Source organism: Triticum dicoccoides, chromosome 3B (assembly GCF_002162155.2).
Source record: "Triticum dicoccoides isolate Atlit2015 ecotype Zavitan chromosome 3B, WEW_v2.0, whole genome shotgun sequence".
Taxonomy (NCBI): domain Eukaryota; kingdom Viridiplantae; phylum Streptophyta; class Magnoliopsida; order Poales; family Poaceae; genus Triticum; species Triticum dicoccoides.
Genome location: NC_041385.1, coordinates 856,390,809 through 856,412,610, shown reverse-complemented (window position 1 = coordinate 856,412,610; position 21,802 = coordinate 856,390,809). Strand labels below are relative to the sequence as shown.

The following is a 21,802-nucleotide window of genomic DNA, read 5'->3' as shown; positions in this document are numbered from 1 at the left end:
GTGGTCGGGGCAAGGAGGAGCGGCGATTTGGGCGGGTGGGCGGTGTATGAGGAGGTGGATGGAGGAGACCGACGGCCAAGAGGACCGGCGCGGCGGCGAAGGAGAGGACCGGGGCGGCGGCGGAGAGCAAGCGGAGAAGAGGAGCGGCAGGGGAGGGCGAGCGGAGCGGCGGAGGATGGCGTGGACGGGGGCGGCGGACGGCCCGTGCTCTGGTCGTTGGGAAGAGGAGGAGCGAGCGAGTGCGGGGCGTGCGTGCGTGCGCAACGGGAGCGGTTTTTTAGGGGCGTGCGGGTGGAGAGAGACGAAGCTCGTTGGCGAGGGGGAGATTTCGTTAATGATAGTTTTAGTTAACGATGATTTTAGGCCTTTAGATCTCAGATTAGACGGCTAATATGCTCAGTTGGATCTGCCCTCTCGTGTTTTTATAGTGGTATATAGTAGATGCAACGCATAGCATCGATTTGTTGCCAGCAGGTAAAGATTGAAAGTGACTTCTCCCACAGCTGAAGCAAATAAACTTAAACATGACAATATGTACTGACCACAACTGACGTTAGTGTGACTGAAAATTCTGCATTAACAACTGTGTCACATATGTCTGAAACCTCTGAATATGTCTGAAACTTCTGAATATACCTAAGCATACCAAAATCTGATTGTGAATTCGGGCTTCGCTCACTGGTTTGAAACCCTCTAAAATGTGGCATCAATGTCTGACTGTCAATCCGGGCTTACGGGGATATTCTAACTGACTTGCTAGACTGGATGTATATTATGTATGAAGACCAATGCAATCGAATGCTGTTTGCCAAACCTGTTGCTTTTTTCCTGAACATAGATAAAAAAAACCTTGATCCTTGTAGGTGTTGATTCTACAAAATATGAATGTCTGGCCACACGCGAATCAAAGTTGTTTTTTGTGGTGCTGTGGTTGGGGTGGGGCGGAGGACGTCTAGAATGAGTTTTTTGAATTTTGCAGTGAGGCGTGAGGGCTAGTCCGGTGAGATCAAAATTTGAAGCATTTTCTGTGAATTTTGTTTTCTCAGAGGCACACATGCATGTCTGAAGAACTAAGCACAACTGTATTAGTCGCCGGTGCTTTTTGCAAACAAAAGAAAAACAATGCTTTTCCCTGGGACATACAGGCATGCATGTTTGATAATCTAACTAGAATATTTTTAGCTTCCAGTTCACGCAACCTCTCACAGATATGGTTAAGGGTAAATCCCGTCAAATACCACTCGCACAAAGCTGAAAATAGCAACTGTCGATTTTTTCTGTTTGTTGTTACATATATAAATGTGCACAGATTCTTCCGTCTTTTTTTTCATGAATTGTACATGTAATGTTTTTGTATCTTTTTTGGCATTTTCCGCCTGAATTCTTCCACTTCTCCGAATGTTGAAGTCTGAATTTCCAGCGTTTTGGTCATATCACACTGCTCCGTCACTGTATACTGCTGCTGGGCCTGTGCATCTGCTCTCTACGGTCGCATTCATTACACATACAGACACGTCACTGTCCCACTGGCACGCTTAGCGGGAGCAGGCGAGCTCATCCGCTCCATCGCCATTCTCCATATGAAAGGCCCATTTTTGATTATCCTAATAACTAGATGATACCATGTGCGTTGGTGCTGGAAATGCTTGCGTATGTTTACTGAGATTTGATTATGCAACCATGACTATTTGTATATTAATAATAAGAACTAAAATGAAAATATGTATGCTCATTGTATAGTAATAAAATACATTAAATATAGTTACCCTCATGTCTCATGTACTACCATGTGGTAGTATATATACTACTTTATTATTCTAAGTATGTCCATATATCATATCTAAGATATTTCAAATAAGCTATATGAATTGCATGTGATTCCATGGTTTTTTTGTATATTTTGAAAATACCTTCATATTTATACGTATAAACCAATATACTTAAAAAATAGTACATACTAACAGAAAAATAGGATATATACCACCCAAATATCTTATATACTACATAGTATAAATCTCAGTTTTGACTGATACTACATATAACATACAAAACTCACATGAGGGTAACTCTCTCTCTCTCTCTCTCTCTCTCTATATATATATATATATATATATATATATATATATATATATATATATATATAAACTTTTTTAAAAAATTGATGAATTTTTTTCAGATTGATGAACTTTTATTCAAAAATGATACTTTTTTCAAAATCCATGAACTTTTTCTTATCACGGTTTTTTTAAAACAATTTAAGCGATACAGTACATGGTTATGTGCAACAAATAGCGCGGCGGCAGTTTTATTAGGTGTTTTAGGCCGATACAAATCAGTCAAGGCCCTTGGCTCCAGTGGTTAGTGAGCTCAGAGGTGGAACGAACGTCTTGAGTTCGAATCATGTTTGTGGGCCGGCCCAACATGCAGGGCGCGTGGGCGTCGGATCCCCTGGCCGCGCCGAATAGGGGGAGTCCCTATACGACGCGTGTTGCGTCCTATTTCCCGACTGGCAGGGGTAGCTGGCGCGATTACTGTAGCGCGACAGTGCAGCATAAAAACATCACCAAGAAAGCAGCAGCGCTCACGCGTGGGATCGAACTGACGACCACTCGATGGTGAATGTCGCTGCATGCCACTAGACATGATGACCATTCATGACTTTCAAGCACAGCTAAACTCTAAAACATATATGCGGCGGCAGATCGAACAGCTTAGAACGTTTTCGAACATTTTCTTGAAAATAGCAATTTAAAAGAAAATTCTGAACACTTCCAGAAAAATGCGAACAAATTTTGAAATACCAAAAAGTTTTTGAACACGAAAACATTTTTTCAAATTTGTGATTTATTTTTGAAATTCCGATTTTTTTTGAAAACCACGAATATTTTTTGAAACTCCCGAACATTTTTTGAATTTAAGATTTTTTTTTGAAAAACAGAAACTTTTTTGAAATTCGTAACAAAAAAATTTGTAACCACGAACATTTTTTGAATTTGTGAACAACTTTTGAAAAACAGAATTTTTTTTAATTTGCAAACAGAATTTGAAAAACAGGAACATATTTTGAAATTCGGAACAATTTTATTGAAACCAAGAACATTTTTTGAAACACGAACATTTTTCAAATTTATGAACAAAATTGAAAACCAGGGACATTTTCTGAAATCCTGAATAATATTTGTAATTTCCAAAAAATTGAAAAAGAGAAATAAACTTGAAAATAAAAAAAGGAAAACAAAAAGGAAAAAAAGGAAAAAAAACGAAAAAGAAGAAAAATAGAAAAAGAGAAAAACGAAAAGAAACTGAAAAGGAAAAACAGGTTCAGGAACCTTCTAGAAGATATCAAAAACCAGAAAAGAAAACATCTGGAAAACTCTAGAAGGTTCCCAAAACCAGAAGCGTTGCAAACACGTTAAATGGGCCGGCCCATGACATCGCTCGATCGCCAGGTCTGTGCGAAAGGGCGACACTTTGATGCAACAAGCATCCAATAGGAAATTCCCCGACTAGGAGCTCTCGTCTGTCCAGTCCACACGAGAGGCCGCGATGGTGGGGTGCGCATCCAGTGGGCCGCATTTGGCGTGTGAACCGGGCCGCCAGGGAGAGGGCCTGGGCTGTATTTTCTCTGGGCCCGCGTCCATCCGTGTAGACGGATGGGCTCGTGTCAACTTCGGGTAGGGTTTGTGTGTCCCAGTGAGTGTCTCCTCCAAGTAATTTCAATCATTATATTTAGTTCATTTTCTGATATCAACTAATTAATAACTCTTTTATTTATTTTCTTTGCCGGACAGGGTTTGGGAAAAGTTCATCCAAGAGGTTCCCGGCCAATGGAAACCAAAATTGAAATGGTTGCGACCCAGGAAAATGAAGTAGTACTAGCTACGTTTTTAATTCTATTCAAATAGCATTATCATACTTGATTAATTATTATCGGATTGATTTCTATTCTTGTAAAGTGCATGAGGCAGGCGCCGGAGAATAATTTATGTGCATTCTAGGTTTGCGAGAACATTCCTTTATTATCAAAAGCAACAAAGATGACATAACTTTTTGGGTACGTAAACACAATTCACAATTCTTTTTATCATGACCTAATATGTGTACACACAACTAATATATTCATATTTATCTTCTTTCTTTAATAAGTTGCGAGAGATGTGGGATAAGCTCCTACCAACGGACCGCATACGAGCATTTCAAGAAAAAATGGCGGGATTTTTGCTTGAGTAGGTCATAGATCCCAAAGGAGAATACCATTTCATCTAATGCCTGCATGTAATGGCATGTAATGATTGCAAATTGTAGGCGAAAATGTATCTGTGTGTGCGCGCACGCGCATGGTCGTATGAGAAATTCTATGATATATATATATGATTGGTTGCACGAGAAATTATATTTATATATGCACGACGTGTACAGTATGTAGTAGCGTAAAATATGTTTGAAATAAAAAATTAAATGAGAAACACAAAATTAAAAAGAAAAATAAACCATAAACTCCTAAACCCCTAAATAAACCTTAAACCCCTAAACCTTTTAGTCCTAGTTGGTGTCACCAACCGGGACTAAACACTAGTAGAAAACAGGGCTTTCGTCCGCCCAGAAAAGAGTATTAATCCCGGTTGCATTATGAACCGGGACTAATATGAGCATTAGTCCCGGTTCAAGCGGCTAGGGCATCGTACATGCATTAGTCCCGGTTCAAATGGGACCTTTAGTCCCGGTTGGTGCCACGAACCGGGACTAAAGGGTGCGGTGCCCATTAGTACCGGTTCGTGGCACCAACCGGTACTAAAGATTAGACCTTTAGTACTGGTTCGTGCCACCAACCGGTACTAATGGTGTTTGAGGTATTAGTACCGGTTTGTGGCATGAACCGGTACTAAAGGTACCATTTTCAAATTCTACCCCCCCAGGATCGCCTTTTCAGTTTTGTAAAAAGCAAAAGAAAATGATAAAAACTTCAAAAATTAAAATCCTTCCGGATGTAGTTACATTACTACATGTACTAGTTTGGAAAATTTAAAAACTTAAATTTGAACATGTTTTGCAAAAAGTGTAGGGAAAACGTAAAACAGTTATAACTTATGCATATGATGTCAGAAAAAAAACGTATAATATATCAAAATGTTCGGCACGAAAATCTGCATCCGATTTTTACGGCCTGCGGCCTGTTTGGAAATTTTTAGAATCCTCAAATTCTAAAAGGAAAAAAAGTTATGCTCAAATTTCAGTTTTTTTTTATTTTTTGTTAAATCTGGTAAAACTATTTATTCAAGAAGTATTAGTGTTACTAAATAATTATTCAAGAATATTAGTGTTACTAAATAATTATTTCAGTTTTTTTGAATTTTGGTCAAATCTGGTCAAACTATGGTCAAACTATGGTCAAATTGTGGTCAAACTATGGTCAAGCTACTTATTCAAGAAATATTACTGTTACTAAATAATTATTTCAGTTTTTTTGAATTTTGGTCAAATCTGGTCAAACTGTGGTCAAATTATGGTCAAACTGTGGTCAAATTATGGTCAAACTGTGGTCAAACTGTGGTCAAACTACTTATTCAAGAAATATTAGTGTTACTAAATAATTATTATTTTTTAGAACAATAGTTTCAAACTCAAAACAGTGAAATGTGTGACTTCATGCTCTAGCTAAATTCCTGAGGGTTAATAGGATTGACATCTTACTATTGTCAGGAAAACAACAGGTGCAGACTTGGAAACGAGGGAGAATAGAACTCGGAAGTTAAGCGTGCCCAGGCTGGAGTAGTGAGAGGATGGGTGACCGTCCGGGATGTTAGATGATTTGGAATGATGAGGGGTGATTAGAGATTAGAGGTTTAAATTGAGCAGTGATTAGAGATTAGAGGTTAAAATAATTCAGAAATTTGAAAATAAAAAAAATTCAAAAAAATTTACAAAAAAAATTATAAAATTTCCTTTAATACCGGTTGGTGTTACCAACCGGGACTAATGGTGGACCTCCAGGCAGTGGCCACGTGGAGGGCCTTTAGTCCCGGTTCGTGAAAGAACCGGGACTAAAGGGGGAGGCTTTAGTAACGATCCTTTAGTCCCGGTTGCAGAACCGGGACTAAAGGCCCTTATGAACCGGGACTAAAGGCCCTTTTTCTACTAGTGAAAGGATCCCAGCCCCCGGCACGTGCTCGTGCCACGTGGTGGTCCTTCGGTCCTGGGTCGTGACGAACCGGGACTAGGGGGAGGGGGGCTTTAGTCCCGGTTGGTGAACCAGGACTAATGGCCAATTCCACACTAGTGTAATGCAGCATGTGTCGACGAATATATTCTTTTCGTAGTTGCATTCTGTTTCAATGTATCCTCGTGCTAGGCCAAACTTGTATAGAGTTGTAAAGATAAATTTTTGAAATTAGCGGTGGACGAAGGAAAAGTACAGATCCCCGCAAAAAAGGAGAAGAAGGAAGAGTACAAATAGTTAATTCCAGCCTCCCCTGCGTGTCTAGTGTGGGTGTTTGATGAATTGTGTGACCCAAATATAGATATGGGGGATTGTGTTTCAGGGGATCTGTTAGGTGAAGAAACATTTGTTCCCTTAAAAAAGGGGGATAACGGAGGAGTTTCGGACTTTTAGGATAAGCAATCTGCTAGAGACATTCTTTCTGATGATGACTAAAATACCAATAATAGTGCATTTGGCTTGCTTGACTGATCCTCATATCTCATAGCAAGTGGTAGTTTGTGTAGTCTGATCTATCTCTAGTAGCAACTGGTGGTTTGTGTGCCATCAAAACGCCAAAATACCGATGGTGCATTTGGTTTACCTGAGTGATCAGTCATCACTGCTCTATCTACCAAGCTTTCATTCTCAATACCGTTTGTGCAATTTTTTGTGAGCCTGTTGTTCGCTTTGTATATGTATTTCTGTTATTACGTCTCTTCTTCAATGCATGAGCCTACCGTGCTTGTAATTCATTTTTGTGGTGCCATTCATGTTCCTAACTTCCTAGTATATGCAAATGGATTGTAGGGTATGAACGGCACACAAGTCTTGCCTCGATCGTTTTATACTAGAGCTTCCAACAGGTACCCTGATCAGCAGGTGGTGACAAAATACACCTTACTTTTAGACTAGCCACAACAAAGAGTAATATACACTCATAACATACACATATCCCTAGACTATATTACTACCTTCACAGTGGATAGTAACATAAGTGTGATGTCATGCAAAACCTCATTTATTAGGCTATAGACTCATATTGTATTGGTATGTGTGATGTTACTCATTGTATGGGTAACTAGCTAAGTTACTCAAACTATCTCTTCATATTAACTCATTGCCACATAGGCAAATTTGCTGGGTTGGACTCGATGTTACTGCTGAAGTTACTCCCACTGTACGAATGAAGGTAATAAATGAACACTGAGCTCAAACAGCCAAGTCTTTTGAAGTACTATTCACAGTTGCCTATGTATTAATTGTAGGCCCGTCTTTCAAGGCACCAACGAGGTCTTAGCGCATAAAATCGAGACAGAGTAGAAGGCAAAGGCAAAAATAAAGTAAAAGCACAAACATGGAAAAGAGAAGGCTTTAGACCAGGTATCTTGAAAAGAAAAGAAAAGGAAAAGGTAACCTGAGAATCCTTTTTGCCCAGTTTGTGTGTTTGTTTGATTTTTTTTTGTCTACCTACGTGGCTAATTTTCTACGGTTGATTATAAAACAAATACTTAGGCAGTGATGAAAAAGTAGGACCAGCTTTGGGCAGACAGTTGCCATGAGCGTGTTATACGCACCTGGTGGTGTTATACTCTCCAGAACGCATGCTAATTGGTCAGAACTCGGAATTAATTACTGGTTGCAAGAGCTAGACTTCAAAGGTATCTATTTAAATTTGTACACCACTGTTCTTTTCTCCAAATGTCTGAATCTACAATCTAATACAAATTTCAATTTATTCAAAAAAGTGTACATTGATGCTACTGGTTAGTAAAATACTCGTACATGGGCGTGCAATGAAAAAATGTTGACTCTCATATTATTCTACAATCTGGTTAGTAACATGATTGTTGCTTCTTTTCTCTGGTAAAGATGCTTTACTCTTGCTACATGTGTTTATTTTAAACTTGTAAAAATGGCTGAATTATTTGGCAATATGTAGTATCAAGCAAGTAGGGCATGAAATCCACGTTCTTTTTCTCATAAGAAAACGTACTCTTCTTTTTGGTTCCATGTACTTGCTATGCAATGTTCCTAGTTGCTCCAGTTTTTGGGTGCTAAATGTAATTACAATCTGTCAAGTTCTGTTAGAAAAGGAGATGTGTCCTCTGAATGCATTGTTTGAACAAAACATATATACCTAAATTTCTTGTATATCATATGATCACTTATGTCATGCATAGGTCACCAGTGAGAGACCCTTAAGTTGTTTTAATAGATGCATTGTTCTTGATCTAACCTTCTTTGGTATGGTACCACTCAAACTAATGTGTTTTCTTGTTAACCTTGTGATGCAAATGGTTCTACTAGACGTTGGGCAGAGATGTGGCTGGAAGTCGCCAGACAACAACAAAAAACTAGGACACTCAAACAATGACATCATGACTAATTTTCAATATGACATTTATTTCTCTATTTCTCACATAGCTTAAGTGCACGTGGTCATCAGTGTCACGTCGTAACAAAATTATCCATATTTTATTTTTCATTGGTGCACTTTGTTCGACTTATTCGTTCCCACTTCACAAGATTTTAGAGGGATTATTTGAGCAGAGCAAGCAAAAGAGAGCAGGATAGTCGGAGAGCCTGCCATGCCATGGTGATTTCTTCAACCACTTGCATAGCCTTTTCAAGTTCTCTTTTATCCTTTGCTTGAGGATTTCTTCTCCGGTGTCTTGATCTATTTATAGGGTTATTGTGTTGTGGTTTCCCTACTTTTCACTTAAAGATGCATATTTCAGTTTATTTTTTGATCTCTTTGTGGGGAAATTTTTGGTTGATTTGCTTCCCGTCCCCAATCCGAGGTTCGTGTTGATGTATGTGTGTGATTTCCCTATGAGGTTGATTAGTTATTGTCTCTGGAGTTGGTGGCTCTCTGATTTTTCGGCTGTTGATCTGTTTCTTCTCCGATTTTGCCAATGAGGCAGAGTTGTTTGCAATTTTTCAGTGGGTGCACTTTGCAATAGAATAGAAAATGAGCAAAAGGCAAAGGCAAAGGCAAAGACAATAGAGAAAAGGGAAACCATGTACTACAAGAGAAAGCTTTAGACCAGGTAGGTATCTTGAGAGCCAAATTAACTACAACAAAATGTGCGTCTGTCCATGGCACGCCATCCCTTTCTTTTCTTCTCCATGCATGGCTACCGGCTGGTTTTATCACTAGCCGAATCAAATCTTAGCCAGCCTCTCTTGAGAGAAAACAAAACTGTAAGGGAAGTAGGGAACTCAACCTTTGATCAATCATTCATTCCATCGATCGCCACCGGCTGGTTTTATCACTACCTTGGGTGGGGTGGAGGAAGAAGCAAGAGAAGAGAAATAATGGCGGGGATGGCGCAGAGCGCGGTGGACTCCCTGCTGGGCAGGCTGAGCGCGCTGCTGGTGGACGAGACGCAGCTGCTGCGCGGCGTCCGCGGCGACGTGCACTTCATCAGGGACCATCCCGGTCCGGCACCGCGTGGCCACCCGGATCCGGGAGCTCAAGGTCCGGGTGCGTGATGTGGCCGAGAGGCGGCTGCGGTACGGCGTCGCCTTGCCGTCCGAGCAAGTCCAAGCTGGCGGCATCTTGACGCTCTTCGGCGATGATGATGAGCAGCTGTGGACATCATCATCTCAGGGGCGCATGCATCTGGGTGCGCTCCATGCTCGAGCTAGATGACCACCGGGCAGGCTCTCTTCAACCGCGGCATCCAAGACATCGTCGACTTCATCCTCCATCACAGCTCGAAATCGGAGCAAGTGAGCGTCTTCAAGTTGGTATGGGAGAAAGAAGAAAGGTCGAGGGCGTTGGTGGATCGTGTTGTTCAGGCAGTGTACGACCATCCCTCCTTGGCGTCGTCCTTATTCAGTCCCAAGGCCAGGGTGCGCCTTTCTGACAAGTCTGACCCGTATGATTTGCGTGAGGAACTAGTCCAAGCAACAGTTCCTCAAGTCGGCGAGCAGTATGATTATACATCCAGCTACTTAATCAGGAGGCATCTGAGAGGTCAGCGGTTTTTCATCCTTCTTGAACACTTCGTAGACAAGGACATGTTAGCGTTCATAATCTCCAAGTTTGTAAGCTCCGATTTCCGTCCTGGTAGTGTTTTAGTCACGACCGGCGATGAGCTCGGCCGTGATGGCAACCTTTACAACGACTCATGCATACACAACGGCCCGGGGTTTGAGACTCCCTTTCAGAAAACAAGAATACAGCTTCACAATACCAGCTGTGATGGTCTTCAACCCTCGGAATGTTATATGCAATGACTTCTATGGTAAAGCCAAGGAGCTTACAGCGTCATCCAACACAAGTGCACGCTGCTCCTGGCGACATGTCGAAGCCATTTTGGACCTATGTCACCCTGATGTGTTTGCGATGAAGATGCTCCTACATTTTCTCCAGGCAAACCCCCGGAGAACAGATGAAGAGCTCCAAAACATCGCCGACAACATATCAAGATGTATACGGCTCAACAAAAGCATATCTAAGCAAAGGCTCACCTTTTGCTACAATGACCTGCCTAGCAAGTACAAGAGCTGCTTGATGTATCTATCCATCTTTCCCAAAGACCGCATCATTACAAGAACAAGCTTGGCTAGAAGGTGGGTTGCCGAGGGCATCATAAACCCTACAAGAGAGCACCACAGTGCTACTGAAGGAGGTCAGCTGAATAATGCAACAACACTGGAGGATGTAACCAAGCACCATTTCGAGATACTCGTTGCTGCTCGAGGGTTCGTTCGTCCTGTGGAAATCAGTGATGATTGCAACATCAAGACATGCACGTTACACCACGAAACCTCCGAGTTCATTGCCAGGATTGCAACAGATGTCAACTTTGTGGACACAGATATGCCGCAAGGTTTGGCCCAACACCTTTCTATCCACAACAGAATACCACTTTAAGCATGTCATCCAGATATGGAATCTGTTGATGGCATAGTAGCATCTCTTCCATATTTGGCCAAGTCGTCACAGTGGAAGCTCTTGAAGGTGATGGATCTAGAAGGCTGTAGAGGCTTGAAAAAGAAGCATCTGAAGAGTATTTGCAAGATACTATTGCTCAGGTATTTCAGCCTCAGGAACACAGATGTCAACGAACTGCCAAAGCAAATCGAGATGCTAGCATGCTTGGAAACACTGGACATCCGTCAAACGATGGTGAGGTCATTCGCCACAAAGTCTATTGTGCTTCCAATGCTAAAGCATATGCTTGCTGGCCAGAGTCGGACATGCCCTCCTCCTCCTCCTCCTCCTCAGAGCAACAACCCTGACAGGTTTCAGGAACCATTGGTGGCGGTGCGCCTTCCCAATGGCATCCAAAGAATGAAAAAGCTAGAGAAGTTGTCTCACGTCGAAGTTTCCAACAGTATTGATGATATGATGGGCATCGGCCAGCTGCTGCGTTTAAGGAAACTAGGTGTGATTCTCCATAGAAAGAAGAGAGATGGCTCACTGGATCTTTTGTTCCAACAGATTGAAAAATTGCATCATTGCCTCCATTCCTTGTCAATCCAGATCAACCATCCGGCTACAAATGAAGATATTATTCATGATGACGCAGCCAACATTCATCCACTGGCCTTGCCTCCAAAACTCCTTCGGAGCCTAAACATCAGAGGCATCAGAAATGGGCTCCCTCGTTGGATCACTTGGCTGTTGGAAATATGCCCTAGAGGCAATAATAAAAGGATTATTATTATATTTCCTTGTTCATGATAATTGTCTTTATTCATGCTATAATTGTATTATCCGGAAATCATAATACACGTGTGAATACATAGACCATAATATGTCCTAGTAAGCCTCTAGTTGACTAGCTCGTTGATCAACAGATAGTCATGGTTTCCTGACTATGGACATTGGATGTCGTTGATAACGAGATCACATCATTAGGAGAATGATGTGATGGACAAGACCCAATCCTAAGCATAGCACAAGATCGTGTAGTTCGTTTTGCTAGAGCTTTTCCAATGTCAAGTATCTCTTCCTTAGACCATGAGATCGTGTAACTCCCGGATACCGTAGGAGTGCTTTGGGTGTACCAAACGTCACGACGTAACTGGGTGACTATAAAGGTGCACTACAGGTATCTCCGAAAGTGTCTGTTGGGTTGACACGGATCGAGACCGGGATTTGTCACTCCGTATTACGGAGAGGTATCACTGGGCCCACTCGGTAGTGCATCATCATAATGAGCTCAAAGTGACCAAGTGTCTTGTCACGAGATCATGCATTACGGTACGAGTAAAGTGACTTGCCGGTAACGAGACTGAACGAGGTATTGGGATACCGACGATCGAGTCTCGGGCAAGTAACATACCTTCTGACAAAGGGAATATTATACGGGATTGCTTGAATCCTCGACATCGTGGTTCATCCGATGAGATCATCGAGGAGTATGTGGGAGCCAACATGGGTACCCAGATCCCGCTGTTGGTTATTGACCGGAGAGCCGTCTCGGTCATGTCTACATGTCTCCCGAACCCGTAGGGTCTACACACTTAAGGTTCGGTGACGCTAGGGTTGTATGAATATGAGTATGCAGCAAACCGAATGTTATTCGGAGTCCCAGATGAGATCCCGGACGTCACTAGGAGTTCCGGAATGGTCCGGAGGTAAAGAAAACTATATAGGAAGTGCTGTTTCGGCCATCGGGAAAGTTTCGGGGTCACCCGGTATTGTACCGGGACCACCGGAAGGGTCCCGGGGGTCCACCGGGTGAGGCCACCTATCCCGGAGGGCCCCGTGGGCTGAAGTGGGAGGGGAACCAGCCCCTAGTGGGCTGGTGCACCCCCCTTGGGCCCCCCTGCGCCTAGGGTTGGAAACCATAGGTGGGGGGGCGCACCACTTGCTTTGGGGGGCACTCCACCCCCCTAGCCGCCGCCCCCTTGGGAGATTGAATCTCCCAGGGCCGGCTCCCCCCCTTGGGGGCTTATATAAAGGAGGGCAGGGGGGAGGGCAGCCGCAACCTTGTGTCTTGGCGCCTCCCTCCGCTTGCTACACCTCGTCCTCCTCCCGCAGCAGCTTGGCGAAGCCCTGCCGGAGTTCTGCTGCATCCAGCACCACGCCATCGTGCTGCTGGATCATCATCAACCTCTCCTTCCCCCTTGCTGGATCAAGACGGAGGAGACGTCACGCTGACCTTACGTGTGTTGAACGCGGAGGTGCCGTCCGTTCGGTGCTAGGATCTCCGGTGATAGGATCACGACGAGAACGACTACTTCAACCCCGTTCTTTTGAACGCTTCCGCCCGCGATCTACAAGTGGTATGTAGATGCAATCTCTCTCCCATGACTCGTTGCTTAGATGAACTCATAGATGGATCTTGGTGAAACCGTAGAAATTTTTTTAATTTTCTGTAACGTTCCCCAACAGTGGCATCATGAGCTAGGTCTATGCGTAGTTCTCTATTGCACGAGTAGAACACAATTTTGTTGTGGGCGTAGATCTTGTCAACTTGCTTGCCGCTACTAGTCTTTTCTTGCTTCAGCGGTTTGTGGGATGAAGCGGCCCGGACCGACCTTACACGTACGCTTACGTGAGACAGGTTCCACCGACTGACATGCACTAGTTGCATAAGGTGGCTAGCGGGTGTCTGTCTCTCCTACTTTAGTTGGAACGGATTCGACGAAAAGGGTCCTTATGAAGGGTAAATAGAAGTTGACAAAATCACGTTGTGGTTATTCGTAGGTAAGAAAACGTTCTTGCTAGAACCCAATTGCAGCCACGTAAAAGATGCAACAACAATTAGAGGATGTCTAACTTGATTTTGCAGCAATTGTCATGTGATGTGATATGGCCAGAAGTTGTGATGAATGATGAATGATATATTGTGATGTATGAGATCATGTTCTTGTAATAGGAATCACGACTTGCATGTCGATGAGTATGACAACCGGCAGGAGACATAGGAGTTGTCTTTATTTTTTGTATGACCTGCGTGTCATTGAAGAACGCCATGTAAATTACTTTACTTTATTGCTAAACGCGTTAGCCATAGAAGTAGAAGTAGTCGTTGGCGTGACAACTTCATGAAGACACAATGATGGAGATCATGATGATGGAGATCATGGTGTCATGCCGGTGACGAAGATGATCATGGAGCCCCGAAGATGGAGATCGAAGGAGCTATATGATATTGGCCATATCATGTCACTACTATATAATTGCATGTGATGTTTATTATGTTTTATGCATCTTGTTTACTTAGAACGGCGGTAGTAAATAAGATGATCCCTTATAATAATTTCAAGAAAGTGTTCCCCCTAACTGTGCACCGTTGCTAAAGTTCGTCGTTTCGAAGCACCACTTGATGATCGGGTGTGATAGATCCTTACGTTCACATACAACGAGTGTAAGACAGATTTACACATGCATAAAAATTAGGGTTAACTTGACGAGCCTAGCATGTGCAGACATGGCCTCGGAACACAAGAGACCGAAAGGTCGAACATGAGTCGTATGGAAGATACGATCAACATGGAGATGTTCACCGATGATGACTAGTCCGTCTCACGTGATGATCGGACACGGCCTAGTTGACTCGGATCGTGTAACACTTAGATGACTAGAGGGATGTCAAATCTGAGTGGGAGTTCATTCAATAATTTGATTAGATGAACTTAATTATCATGAACTTAGTCTAAAACTTTGCAAAATATGTCTTGTAGATCAAATGGCCAACGCTCATGTCAACATGAATTTCAACGCGTTCCTAGAGAAAACCAAGCTGAAAGATGATGGCAACAACTATTCGGACTGGGTCCGGAACCTGAGGATCATCCTCATAGCAGCCAAGAAAGCATATGTCCTAGATGAACCGCTAGGTGAAGCACCCATCCCGGAGAACCAAGACGTTATGAACGTTTGGCAGTCACGTGCTGATGATTACTCCCTCGTTCAGTGCGGCATGCTTTACAGCTTAGAACCGGGGCTCCAAAAGCGTTTTGAGAAACACGGAGCATATGAGATGTTCGAGGAGCTGAAAATGGTTTTTCAAGCTCATGCCCGGGTCGAGAGATATGAAGTCTCCGACAAGTTCTATAGTTGTAAGATGGAGAAAAACAGTTCTGTCAGTGAGCACATACTCAAAATGTCTGGGTTGCACAACCGCCTGTCCCAGCTGGAGATAAACCTCCCGGACGAGGCGGTCATTGACAGAATTCTTCAGTCGCTCCCACCGAGCTACAAGAGCTTTGTGTTGAACTACAATATGCAGGGGATGGTGAAGACCATTCCTGAAGTATTTTCAATGCTGAAGTCAGCAGAGGTTGAAATCAAGAAAGAACGTCAAGTGTTGATGGTCAATAAGACCACTAAGTTCAAGAAAGGCAAGGGTAAGAAGAACTTCAAGAAGGACGGCAAAGATGTTGCCGCGCCCGGTAAGCCAGTTGCCGGGAAGAAGTCAAAGAATGGACCCAAGCCTGAGACTGAGTGCTTTTATTGCAAGGGGAAGGGTCACTGGAAGCGGAACTGCCCCAAATACTTAGCGGACAAGAAGGCCGGCAACACTAAAGGTATATTTGATATACATGTAATTGATGTGTACCTTACCAGTACTCGTAGTAACTCCTGGGTATTTGATACCGGTGCCGTTGCTCATATTTGTAACTCACAGCAGGAGCTGCGGAATAAGCGGAGACTAGCGAAGGACGAGGTGACGATGCGCGTCGGGAATGGTTCCAAGGTCGATGTGATCGCCGTCGGCACGCTACCTCTACATTTACCCACGGGATTAGTTATGAACCTCAGTAATTGTTATTTAGTGCCAAGTTTGAGCATGAACATTGTATCTGGATCTCGTTTAATACGAGATGGCTACTCATTTAAATCCGAGAATAATGGTTGTTCTATTTATATGAGAGATATGTTTTATGGTCATGCCCCGATGGTCAATGGCTTATTCTTAATGAATCTCGAACGTAATGTTACACATATTCATAGCGTGAATACCAAAAGATGTAAAGTTGATAACGATAGTCCCACATACTTGTGGCACTGCCGCCTTGGTCACATTGGTGTCAAGCACATGAAGAAGCTCCATGCTGATGGACTTTTAGAGTCTCTCGATTATGAATCATTTGACACATGCGAACCATGCCTCATGGGCAAAATGACCAAGACTCCGTTCTCCGGAACAATGGAGCGAGCAACCAACTTATTGGAAATCATACATACCGATGTGTGCAGTCCAATGAGCGTTGAGGCTCGCGGAGGATATCATTATGTTCTCACTCTCACTGATGACTTGAGTAGATATGGGTATGTCTACTTGATGAAACACAAGTCTGAGACCTTTGAAAAGTTCAAGGAATTTCAGAATGAGGTAGAGAATCAACGTGACCGAAAGATAAAGTTCCTACGATCAGATCGTGGAGGAGAATACTTAAGTCACGAATTTGGTACACACTTAAGGAAATGTGGAATCGTTTCACAACTCACGCCGCCTGGAACACCTTAGCGTAATGGTGTGTCCGAACGTCGTAATCGCACTCTATTGGATATGGTGCGGTCTATGATGTCTCTTACCGATTTACCGCTATCATTTTGGGGATACGCTCTAGAGACAGCTACATTCACTTTAAATAGGGCACCGTCTAAATCCGTTGAGACGACACCGTATGAATTATGGTTTGGGAAGAAACCTAAGCTGTCGTTTCTAAAAGTTTGGGGATGTGATGCTTATGTCAAGAAATTACAACCTGAAAAGCTCGAACCCAAGTCGGAAAAATGCGTCTTCATAGGATACCCTAAGAAAACCATTGGGTATAGCTTCTACTTAAGATCCGAGGGCAAGACCTTTGTTGCCAAGAACGGATCCTTTCTGGAAAAAGAGTTTCTCTCGAAAGAAGTAAGTGGGAGGAAAGTAGAACTCGATGAAGTACTACCTCTTGAACCGGAAAGTAGTACAGCTCAGGAAAATGTTCCTGTGGTGCCTACACCAACTGGAGAGGAAATTAATGATTATGATCAAGGTACTTCGGATCAAGTTGCTACTGAACCTCGTAGGTCCACAAGGACACGTTCCACACCAGAGTGGTATGGCAACCCTATCCTGGAAATCATGTTGTTAGACAACGGTGAACCTTCGAACTATGAAGAAGCAATGGCGGGCCCAGATTCCAACAAATGGCTTAAAGCCATGCAATCCGAGATAGAATCCATGTATGAAAACAAAGTATGGACTTTGACAGACTTGCCCGATGATCGGCGAGCGATAGAAAAAAAATGGATCTTTAAGAAGAAGACGGACGCGGATGGTAATATTACCATTTATAAAGCTCGACTTGTCGCTAAGGGTTATCGACAAGTTCAAGGGGTTGACTACGATGAGACTTTCTCTCCCGTAGCGAAGCTGAAGTCCGTCCGAATCATGTTAGCAATTGCCGCATACTATGATTATGAGATATGGCAGATGGACGTCAAAACGACATTCCTTAACGGGCATCTTAAGGAAGAACTGTATATGATGCAGCCGGAGGGTTTTGTCAATCCTAAGAATGCTAACAAAGTATGCAAGCTCCAGCGATCCATTTATGGGCTGGTGCAAGCATCTCAGAGTTGGAACATTCGTTTTGATGAGATGATCAAAGCGTTTGGGTTTATGCATACTTATGGAGAAGCCTGCGTTTACAAGAAAGTGAGTGGGAGCTCTGTAGCATTTCTCATATTATATGTAGATGACATACTTTTGATGAGAAATGATATAGAACTTTTGGACAGCATTAAGGCCTACTTGAATAAGTGTTTTTCAATGAAGGACCTTGGAGAAGCTGCTTACATATTAGGCATCAAGATCTATAGGGATAGATCGAGACGCCTCATAGGTCTTTCACAAAGCACATACCTTGATAAGATTTTGAAGAAGTTCAAAATGGATCAGTCCAAGAAAGGGTTCTTGCCTGTATTGCAAGGTGTGAGATTGAGCTCGGCTCAATGCCCGACCACGGCAAAAGATAAAGAAGAGATGAGTGTCATCCCCTATGCTTCAGCCATAGGATCTATTATGTATGCCATGCTATGTATCAGACCTGATGTAAACCTTGCCGTAAGTTTGGTAGGAAGGTACCAAAGTAATCCCGGCAAGGAACACTGGACAGCGGTCAAGAATATCCTAAAGTACCTGAAAAGGATAAAGGACATGTTTCGAGTTTATGGAGGTGACGAAGAGCTCGTCGTAAAGGGTTATGTCGACGCTAGCTTCGACGCAGATCTGGATGACTCTAAGTCACAAACCGGATACGTGTATATGTTGAATGGTGGAGCAGTAAGCTGGTGCAGCTGCAAGCAGAGCGTCGTGGCGGGATCTACATGTGAAGCGGAGTACATGGCAGCCTCGGAGGCAGCGCATGAAGCTATTTGGGTGAAGGAGTTCATCACCGACCTAGGAGTCATACCCAATGCGCCGGGGCCGATCAAACTCTTCTGTGACAACACTGGAGCTATTGCCCTTGCCAAGGAGCCCAGGTTTCAAAAGAAGACCAGGCACATCAAGCGTCGTTTCAACTCCATCCGTGAAAATGTTCAAGATGGAGACATAGATATTTGCAAAGTACATACAGATCTGAATGTCGCAGATTCGTTGACTAAACCTCTCTCGCGAGCAAAACATGATCAACACCAGAACTCTATGGGTGTTCGATTCATCACAATGTAACTAGATTAATGACTCTAATGCAAGTGGGAGACTGTTGGAAATATGCCCTAGAGGCAATAATAAAAGGATTATTATTATATTTCCTTGTTCATGATAATTGTCTTTATTCATGCTATAATTGTATTATCCGGAAATCGTAATACACGTGTGAATACATAGACCATAATATGTCCCTAGTAAGCCTCTAGTTGACTAGCTCGTTGATCAACAGATAGTCATGGTTTCCTGACTATGGACATTGGATGTCGTTGATAACGGGATCACATCATTAGGAGAATGATGTGATGGACAAGACCCAATCCTAAGCATAGCACAAGATCATGTAGTTCGTTTTGCTAGAGCTTTTCCAATGTCAAGTATCTCTTCCTTAGACCATGAGATCGTGTAACTCCCGGATACCGTAGGAGTGCTTTGGGTGTACCAAACGTCACGACGTAACTGGGTGACTATAAAGGTGCACTACAGGTATCTCTGAAAGTGTCTGTTGGGTTGACACGGATCGAGACTGGGATTTGTCACTCCGTATTACGGAGAGATATCACTGGGCCCACTCGGTAGTGCATCATCATAATGAGCTCAAAGTGACCAAGTGTCTAGTCACGGGATCATGCATTACGGTACGAGTAAAGTGACTTGCCGGTAACGAGACTGAACGAGGTATTGGGATACCGACGATCGAGTCTCGGGAAAGTAACATACCGTCTGACAAAGGGAATAGTATACGGGATTGCTTGAATCCTCGACATCGTGGTTCATCCGATGAGATCATCGAGGAGTATGTGGGAGCCAACATGGGTATCCAGATCCCGCTATTGGTTATTGACCGGAGAGCCGTCTCGGTCATGTCTACATGTCTCCCGAACCTGTAGGGTCTACACACTTAAGGTTCGGTGACGCTAGGGTTGTATGAATATGAGTATGCAGCAAACCGAATGTTGTTCGGAGTCCCGGATGAGATCCCGGACGTCACGAGGAGTTCCTGAATGGTCCGGAGGTAAAGAAAACTATATAGAAAGTGCTGTTTCGGCCATCGAGAAAGTTTCGGGGTCACCCGGTATTGTACCGGGACCACCGGAAGGGTCCCGGGGGTCCACCGGGTGGGGCCACCTATCCCGGAGGGCCCCGTGGGCTGAAGTGGAAGTGGAACCAGCCCCTAGTGGGCTGGTGCGCCCCCCTTGGCCCCCTGCGCCTAGGGTTGGAAACCCTAGGTGGGGGGGGGGCGCACCACTTGCCTTGGGGGGCACTCCACCCCCCCTGGCCGCCGCCCCCTTGGGAGATTGAATCTCCCAGGGCCGCCCCCCCCTTGGGGGCTTATATAAAGGAGGGCAGGGGGGGAGGGCAGCCGCAACCTTGTGTCTTGGCGCCTCCCTCTCCTTGCTACACCTTGTCCTCCTCCCACAGCAGCTTGGCGAAACCCTGCCGGAGTTCTGCTGCATCCATCATCACGCCGTCGTGCTGCTGGATCATCATCAACCTCTCCTTCCCCCTTACTGGATCAAGACGGAGGAGACGTCACGCTAACCGTACGTGTGTTGAACGCGAAGGTGCCGTCCGTTCGGCGCTAGGATCTCCGGTGATAGGATCACGACGAGAACGACTACTTCAACCCCGTTCTTTTGAACGCTTCCGCTCGCGATCTACAAGTGGTATGTTGATGCAATCTGTCTCCCATGACTCGTTGCTTAGATGAACTCATAGATGGATCTTGGTGAAACCGTAGGAAAAATTTTAATTTTCTGCAACGTTTCCCAACATTGGCTCGATCACCTTGTCAAGTTAACACTGAGCGAAACCCTCCTTGGGGAAGACGCCCTGGGCACCATTGGCAATCTCGGAGCTCTAGCTTGTCTCAGGCTTCTGCACAAGTCATGCAACACAAGCAAGCTCCACATCAAGAAAGGACAGTTGAGGGGTCTCAAGTCTCTGATCGTCCGAGGCTGCGAGATCACCAACATTGAATTTGACCACCTAAGTGCATCTCCTAACCTCGAATTGATCGTGTGGTCTTTTAACAAAATGGAGGCCATGTATGGACTCGGGTGGCCTCGCTTTTTGAAGAAGGTTGAGCTCAATGGCGAGTGCGACGCGGATCTAATGAGAGGCCAGCTGGATGGCCGGGTTGAATTCAAGCACAACGGACAGCTAGTGCCAAAGGGAAGGCGCTGAAGCCATTTGCTGATGACTGCTGCGGTCGACTCCGTGTCCTCCAACAACCGGAAGCTTGGCCGATTCGGTTGGTACTTGTCAAGATCTATGTCTACCTCCATTAATTTATGTACGCGTGATTTGGTTTACTTGTATTCTATGCCTTAACCCTGCCGGACAGACTTGGGTTCTATCTGTGCGTGCGCCTATATATTTGTAAGTGTGTGTGCGAGCTGGCCCATATGTATATGGTCTTTAGTGTGGTGAACTGGTGATGTGTGTGTGTTTCCTTCAGAGTGTTCCTGTCACATGTATTCTGTGATCAGCATCCATAGCGCCGCCGGGCGAAGCCTGGCCGGCTGGACGGCGGCGGGGCTTCCCCCCATCCTCTCCGTCCTGGCTGGCGCGGGACAGCGGGATCCAGAGGAACGCCGGGCGAACGTGGGGTCCGGCGGCGCGACAGACGGGTCTCCCATCGGCGTCGTGCGCGGCGCGACGGTGGCGACCTGCGTGTCGTGAGGTGGTGGCTGCGTTGGCCTGACCGGTGGTCGCGGGCGCCGCCGGATTCAGATCGGATCCATCTGGATCCTTTCTTCGGACTCCATCGGCCGCCGCGGGGTGGTGATGATCGTCGCTGGCCACGTCGGATCGTTGGATTCGGCGTCTGGAGATCTACAAGGAGCTCTTCTCGATCCTCCTTTCTGGTGGGTTGAGCCCCATGGCTCTTTCATCTTCGCGGGTTTCGGATCGTGGCTTGCCGGATCCGGAGTACACGGAGGTTTGGTGGCATAGGATGGGGACCGGAGGAAACTTTGGTCGG

General features: G+C 44.5%; 1 pseudogene; it reads left to right on the top strand.

The window, feature by feature from the left end:
- The first annotated feature begins 9,850 nt into the window (after positions 1-9,850).
- LOC119280328 lies at positions 9,851-21,501 on the top strand (annotated as a pseudogene).
- The last annotated feature ends 301 nt before the right edge of the window (positions 21,502-21,802 follow it).